The 7874-nt window shown below is 42.5% G+C and overlaps 1 protein-coding gene across 1 annotated transcript in view; it reads right to left on the reverse strand.

Annotated features, from left to right (window-relative positions):
- The window catches only part of Rufy1 (RUN and FYVE domain containing 1), a gene marked incomplete in the record, with an annotated part of 44876 nt that extends 44782 nt beyond the window's left edge, over positions 1-94 (reverse strand). Inside the window, 1 exon segment of the mRNA XM_013507916.1 lies at positions 1-94.
- Between the last annotated feature and the right edge of the window lie 7780 nt (positions 95-7874).

Genomic DNA, 7874 nt, shown 5'->3' on the forward strand with positions numbered 1-7874 from the left:
GCGCGGGCGGGCGCTGCTTGGCTGCCTTAGCGCGCCGCGCCGCCCGGCTCAGCTCTCCTCGCGGAGCTGGGAAAGCGCGCGGCGGCGGGGACGCCCAGTTCTCCCAGCCCGGAGGGCCTGGCGCGGAGGCGGCCTGGCACGTTCTCCCAGAACCACCGTGCGCGCGGCCGGGCTCTTACTCCCCGTGCCTTTGTGGCACCATTTTCTCTTTTCATTTCGAGTCCAGTCTCTTTGCCTTCGTCGCGTTTTCTGCGCAGCGGTTGAGAGCAAACCCGGAAAGTCCTAGCAGCAGCGTCGGCCAGATCAGCGGAAGGCCCGCCGTCGCCCGGGGAGCCCTCGGTGCGCGGTCGGCCGGTGCCGCCCCGGCTGGACCTCGCGCAGCGCGCCCTCCCGCAGGCCGGGGCGCGGGCGCACCCCGGGGTCGTCCTCGCCGCTGCGCGAGCCGGGAACCGCCGCGTCTGCCCTCAAGCAGCCTGGGGCGACTGCCCACGCACAGAGGGCAGTTCAGGGGACTCTGGGACCTGCGGGTAGGGGAGCAGGAAAACCCGTAAAAGATCAAAGAACTATGTGCAGCAGCGCCGCGGGAGAGGGTGCACAGTGGTGGGCTGGAAATAGGAGCGCAGGATTCTGCTCTCAGCGAGGGGGGTGAACAAACCAGCCCCCCTAACTAAATAAGAGTCCCCCGAAGTCCGCGCCGCAGGTGCCGGCCGGGTCCGCAGACGCGCGGCTCCGTCGGCTCTTTCCTCACCTGGGAAGGAAGAGAATTTGGGTGAAGAGAAACTCGCGTTTCACCAGCATTTCACCGGCTGCAAAGTGGGGTGCACTGACCGCATGAAGCCGGCAGAACCGTTTTGCCCGACTCGCAGTGTTTAAAAATCTTCAAAGGTTGTTGCAGAAGTGTAGAAATCAAGGGACTTCACCTAAAATCCGGACTTTAGCCTTCTCTGTTCCCGGGAAGAGCAACTAGTTGGAGCCCCGGGCGGTGACCGCAGAGTGGGAGACGCTGCTGCTAAGAATAGATTATTCCGTGACCCTTGTTGGCAAGGGACAGCGACGGCTGCACCCGCACGTGGGGTTCACGGGGGCGGGGGTGGAAAACTAAGCAGAAGCACGGGGCCTGGAGAGGCCGCCGACCCGCCCGACCCGCTGCCGCCCGGGCGGGTTGGGGGCGCGCGACGTCCCCGGGGTGGGTCGGGTGTGGAGAGGTGGGATGCGGCTGTGAGGCCCTTGCAAAACTGCCTTCATGTGAAGAAGCACGAGAGGCAGAGACACCCGGCAGGCTGTGGGAGCGCGACCAGGCGTACGGTTTGATATCCGTGCAGGCGGACTGAGGGCTACTGAGCTCACTCTTCATGTTACATTTGTTTCAATTTTTTAAAACCGTTGTATTTTGAAGCTCTCTTTGAGTTCCAGCATCAATTTTATTCTTTCAGTTGTTGGCTGGTCCATAACTGCCCGCCATAGGCATCAGTGGCCTCGTGTGGGAGCTGAGGGGCTTCGGGGTGCTTGAGCACAACCTTTGTTCATCTGGGGAATCTTTGCATCCGGTGCAAAAGTCGCGGTTCAGTGTCCAGAGGACTTGCATCGTGGATTGGCCGAGCGGGGAGGACCGGCTGCCCCAGGACAATGGGGAATGCTGTTTTGTGGTTTAACTGAGAGTGAACTTTGAGTCGGGGCCATTTTATTAGTGATTAACTCCTTAGTGGATATTTCAACTTTCTGAAGGCTTCTCTAGATGGCCTTGTGAGTGCAGAGTAAAATATCTGCAGTAATCAGCACCCTCCCTGTCTCAGTTTGGAGCTTCAGAGCTTGTTTTGGTTACAACAACGGGATGTAGATGCAGCTGCCGAGATAGCACCAAAACCTGACAGTTGCTTATGAAAACAATCTTGTATTTATTCAAGAAGTTAACCTGAAAATTTGCATAATGTGTCCCTAATGGAAAGAGCTGGCTGTACACTGGCTGAATGAGCTGACACTTGGCAGAAGCCAAAGAATAATATATGCATTTCAGTGCTGGGGATCTGACCCAGGGCCTTGTACCTGCTAAGCAAGCACTTTACCACTGAGCTGTGTTCTCAGCTCAGAAAAAAAATTTTTTTTTCTGTACTGGGAATGGAAGCCCGGGCCTTCCCACCGAGCTGCCTCTGCAGCCTTTTTAAATTTTATCTTAACACAGGATATCGCTAAGTCACTGAGTTGCCCAGGTAAGGCTCAAATTTGAGATCCTTCTACCTCAGCCTCCTTGTTACAGGTGTGCAACACTTAAAATCTGGGCTAATTTGATAAGCAAGAAAGATTCTCTCCCCGTCTCTGTCTGTGCCTTATATTCCATCCAGGATACCCATTTTTAGGACGGGTAGCACCCTGGGTGGGACACCCTTAATCCCAGCATCACACACCCTAGATCCATTCACCCCTGAAAAACCCTGCCTATGACCATGAGACTGGTCCTCCATCTAAACACAGGCATAAGAAATCTTACCAAAACTTTTCCTTAATAATGTGGTAGGTCACAATAGATTTTCTGATTTTGAAAAATTCTTGCACTCCTAAGTTGTTTTACCTAAATATATATTACTTAATATATATTACTTAAATATATATGACTTACATAACTTATAAGATATGATAGTTTATTTAAAAATTATGTCATGCTGCTTCTGTACACAGAAGACCCAAAAAACTCTACGAAAAGATTCCTAGAATTAACCAAATTCAGTAGTGTAGCAGGGTACAAAGTTAACACACAAAAATCAGTAGTGTTCCTTTAGCTGGGGATGGTGGCTCACACCTGTAATCCCAGCACTTGGGAGGCTGAGACAAGAGGATCATTGCAAGTTCAAGACCAGCCTGGGCAGAGTTTAAGGCCAGCCAGAACTGCATAGCAAGACCCTGCCTCAGACAAAAAAAGTCAATAGTGTTCCTGTATACCAATAATAAACTCACTGAAAAAGAAATGAGGAAATCAGTACTATTCACAGTAACATCAAGAATAATAAAATACGTAGGAATTAACCAAACCAAGGAGGTGAAAGACCTTTCTAATGAAAACCACAGTACCCTGAAAAAGGAGATCGAAGAGGACATCAGAAAATGGAAATATAGAGCCGGGGATATAGCTCAGCGGCGTAAGTGCTTGCCAGGCAAGCCTGAGGTCCTGAGTTCAATTCCCGGTACCAAAAAAAAAAAAAAAAAAAGGAAATATGTCCTTTGTTCCTGGACAGGCAGAGCCAATATTGTCAAAATGGCCATACTTCCAAAACTGATACTCAAATTTAATGCATTCCCAATCAAAATACAAATAGCATTCCTTGTAGGACTAGAGAAAGGAATCAATTCAGATGGATCAATTCAGAAGAGACCTAGAATAGCAAACCCAGTTCTGGGCAATGAGAGCAAAGCAGAAGGCATCACAATCCCAGACTTCAAGTTATATTACGAATCTACAGTGATAAAAATAGCATGATAGCTGGTTTTGATGGTGGACACCTGTAATCCCAGCACTTTAGGAGGCTAAGACAGGAGGACTGCTGAGAGTTTGAGGCCAGCCTGGGCTACATAGTGAGTTCAAGGCATGGAACTGCATAGCAAGACCTTGTCTCAAAATAAAACAACCCAAAACAAACCAAACCAAAAAGCACTCCAGGCACATTCAGCTACCTGGTCTTTGACAAAGGGCCTAATAAACTTTTCTGGAGAAAAGACAGCCTATCTACATGCAGAAGACCCAATCTAGACCCCTATCTCACTGTGTACTGAACTAAAATTAAAATGGATCAAAAATCTAAATGTTAAAACAGAAGAATAAGACAATCTATTGGAAGATAAATAGGTAAAACTCTTGAAGACATAAGTATGGGCAAGGGTTTTCTGAAAAGAGCCCCAATTGTACAAGAAAAATACCAAGAATCAACATTATTTGATATTAATTAATTATAAATAAATTATTATAAATAATTATAAAGAATATATTAAGTATTTGATTTTGAATTTATTTTAATTTTAAATATCAAAAAGCTTCTGCTCAGCAAAGAAAACAGCCAACAGAGTGAAGAGATAACCTACAGAATGGGAAGAAAATTTTTCCACCTATACCTCAAAGGACTAATATCTAGACTACATAAAGAACTCAAGAAAATTAGGCTCCCCCCCAAATAAAAGACTCAACCAAAAAATAGGCAACTGAAATGAATAGACTTCTCTCAGAAGAAGTACAAATGGCCAATAAATACATGAAAAAATGTTCAGCATCATTGGTCATTAAAGAAATGCAAGTTAAAACAGCACTGAGATTCCACCTTACCCCAGAAAGCATAGTTATCATTAAAAAATTAAGAAATAATGCTGGCAAGGCTGCAAGGAAAAAGAAAATCTACATTGTTGATGAGAGTGTAAATTAGTACAACCACTATGGAAATCAATATGGAGATGCCTCAAAAAACTAAAAACAGAAATTTCATTTGATCCAGCCATTTCCCTTCTATGTATCTTCCTGAAAGAGTTAAAGACATCATATCACAGTGACATATGCATGTTTATAGCAGCACAACTCACACTGGCTAAATCTTGGAAACAGCCTATTTGCCCGTCAACAGATGAATGGATAAAGAACACATGGTATTTACACACAACAGAGCATTACTCTGCCATAAAGAGGGATACACTTGAGTCATTTATAGGAAAATGGATGCACCTAGAGACAATAATACCACCACTGCCACCATCATCAGACAATAATAATAATAAGACACAAAAGGTTGAAACCTTTCTCTGATATGAGAAACCCAAAGTATAAATAACTTAAAGAGCAAAATAAAAGGTGACAGAAAACAGAAGTAAACCTTTTGCAGATGGGATGGAGATCTACGGATGGAGAGAGAAGGTCAGGTGGGAAGGGGTAGGGGAAATAAAAACAACTAAGATACAATATGTCCCCTGACTAGCTCCTCATGAAGAAGGTATTCATTATGTATCACAAACATGTACTAATAAAAAAGTCAGCACTGCTTTTAATATTAGGGCTTGTGTATTAAATATCTTGAAATAAAATCTTTCACATTCATTTCTACATGTTATTAACATAAAGATCATGAATGAAATATTTTACCTTTTTTGTACTAAAGTTTTGAAATCTGGTGTATATTTTGTGATAATAGCACTTCTCAAATTAGACACTAGATTTTCATGAGAAACATATGATTTGTATTTAAATTTCATAAAATTTACAGTTGTAAAAGTAGATTCACATACCTGAGTTGTTCAGGTACATGTGAAAGTGCTCTAATAGGTTCATCTATAAGCCAGATACTTATAATTCCTTTTATGGAATTTTCTGGAAAGGCAAAGTGACAGAGACAGAGACTAGATCAACGCACACCAGGAGAGAAGGTGGGGAAAGGGTAGAAAAGAGAATTATGAGGGAAATTTTGGGAGTGAGAGAACAGTTTTATCTTCTGATGGAGGCATTGCTTTTATGATTCTGTGTATTTATCAAAACTCACAAAATTACTACAAGGAGTGTTCTACTTGTGGAGCACGTCCTTTTCATGTTAGAAAAGGACTTCATGATGGGACAGATTTAATGAATGGTGAAACCTTTCCGGTAGTGGAATTCTGCAATTACACTTAATTAAAATCGAATAGCAAACCGGTTCCCATCATTGTGGCCAAGTCTCAAGGGCTCAGATGCTCAAAGAGGGTTCAACTGTGGAGCACCTGGACTGAGGAACTGGTTCTGCCACAAGGTGAGGCTGGGTTCAGACGCCTGGGCCAGGGCAGCTCAGGGTTGAGCTGCTGCTTGTGCGGGCCTGGGTCGGGGCTCTGATTCCCCAGCACCACCAGGATGAGAAAGTTCAAATAACCAGGGCAGAGCCAGGCCTTTTGTTTTGGTCTGATCTTGAGTGGGGGATTTATTTCAATAAAAAAAAAATGACTTATCTGTTCAAGTTGTCTTTCTCATGAAATTTTGGCATTATAAGTTTTGTCTATGGATTTCTTCTATTTTATTTAAGTTTAAAATCATTTGGCAACCGGGCATGGTGGTACATGCCTGCAATCCCAGCACTCAGGAGGCTGAGGCAGGAAGATAGTTGCAAGTTCGAGACCAGTGTAGGGTACAAAGTGAGCTCAAGGCCAGCCTGAACTGCATAGTGAGACCCTGTCTCAAAAAAGAGAAAAAAAATCATTTGGCATTTTATATCTATATTGGATTTACTCATCTTTTCTATTATCTTTTTATATGCAATTTTTATTATATTGCTTATGTCTTTGAGTTTTGGTCTGTTTTTATCTTAATTGTCTGAGTTAAATGCTTAGATCATTTATCTTTAATATTTTTTTATTTCCTGATGAATACATTTAGAGGTATACATTTTCCTTGAAGTGCTGTGTTAGTTGAAATTTCACATCTGTGGTTCAGTTTTACATATTTCACAATTTGCTTTCTACTAAGAGTTGTTTAGAAATACATTATTTACTTTGATTTTTTTTCCAGTTCTGAGGATTGAATCCAAGGCCTTTGTATTGAGGATTGAATCCAGTCCTTTTTATTTTATTTTTTATTCTATTATTTTTTTTCTTTTTACAATTTTATTTATTTACTTTTTTTTTTTTTGAGATAGGGTTTTGCTGTGTAGCCCAGGCTGACCTTGAACCTGTGGTGATCTTCCTGCCTCTGCCTCGCAAGTGCTGGGATTACAAACATCCATCACCTGACTCATTGCTTATTTTCTAGTAGTATTTTTTCCATCTCATTTTTCCCCTTCTCTTTTCATTCTATCTCTCTCTCTTATCTCCTCCTTTGCTTTTTTCTTCCTTCCCACTATGATAGGAGAATGTTACTTTTTTGGGAATTATTAAAATTTGCTTTAAGGTGCAACATGTATAATTCTTTTTTTATTGTTTGCTTTTTGTTTTTTTGTGTTGGGGTCTCACTATGTAGTTCAGCTTGGCTTGGAATTCACAGTGATTCTTCGGCCTCAGCCTCCCGAGTGCTGAGATTACAGGTGTGTACCACCATGCCTAGCCTAAGGTAAAATCCTTCCATGCTTGTTTTTATCAAGGTTTTTATGAATGAACATTGGATTTTGTCAAGTGCTTTTTCTATATCTATTGAGGTGATCATGTGATTTTTATCCTTCTGTTTCCATTTGTTGATTTACATATATTGAACTATGTTTGAATCCCTGAGATGAAACAAATTTTGTCATAATCTTCTAAGTGATTTGTTGCATTCTGTTTGCCAGTATCTTGTTGAGGATTTTTTCATCTGTATTCAGGAAAGAGATTGGCTTGTAGTTTTCTTTTTTAGTTGGGTCCTTGTCTGGTTTTGGAGTCAGGGTAAGGCTTGTTTCCAGGAATACGCTTGGAAGTGCTCCTTCTTTTCAGTTTCATGGAAGGGTTTTTAAGGAGTCTTGATGTTAGTTTTCCCCTTAAATTCTGGAAAAATTTGGCAGTGAATCCACTGGGCCCTAGGATTTTCTCAGTTGGTAGGGATTTTTGTTTTTCTTGTTTTGAGACAGGATTTAACTATGGAGCTCAGGATGGTTTGAACTCACTGTGTAGCCCAGGCTCTTTCTTTCCTTCTTTTGGTAAGTTTGGCTAAGCATTTATCAATCTTGTTTAGCCTTTCAGAGAACCAATTCTTTGACTCATTGATCATTTGTATTTTTTAGTCTCAATTTTATTAATTTCTTCTCTGATGTTTATCTCTTTCTAGAAGTTTTGGGTTTGGGTTGCTGTTGATTTTCTAGGACCTTGAGATGCATCATTAAATTGTTTATTTGGGATCACTCTATATTTCTTTATCTTTTTTTTTTTGTTTGTTTTTTTCCAGTACCGGGAATCAAACTCACGACCTTGTGCTTGCCAGG

The sequence above is a fragment of the Chinchilla lanigera genome, unplaced genomic scaffold (genome assembly GCF_000276665.1).
Source record: "Chinchilla lanigera isolate Chin_1 unplaced genomic scaffold, ChiLan1.0 scaffold00007, whole genome shotgun sequence".
In the NCBI taxonomy this organism is placed as follows: Eukaryota; Metazoa; Chordata; class Mammalia; order Rodentia; family Chinchillidae; genus Chinchilla; species Chinchilla lanigera.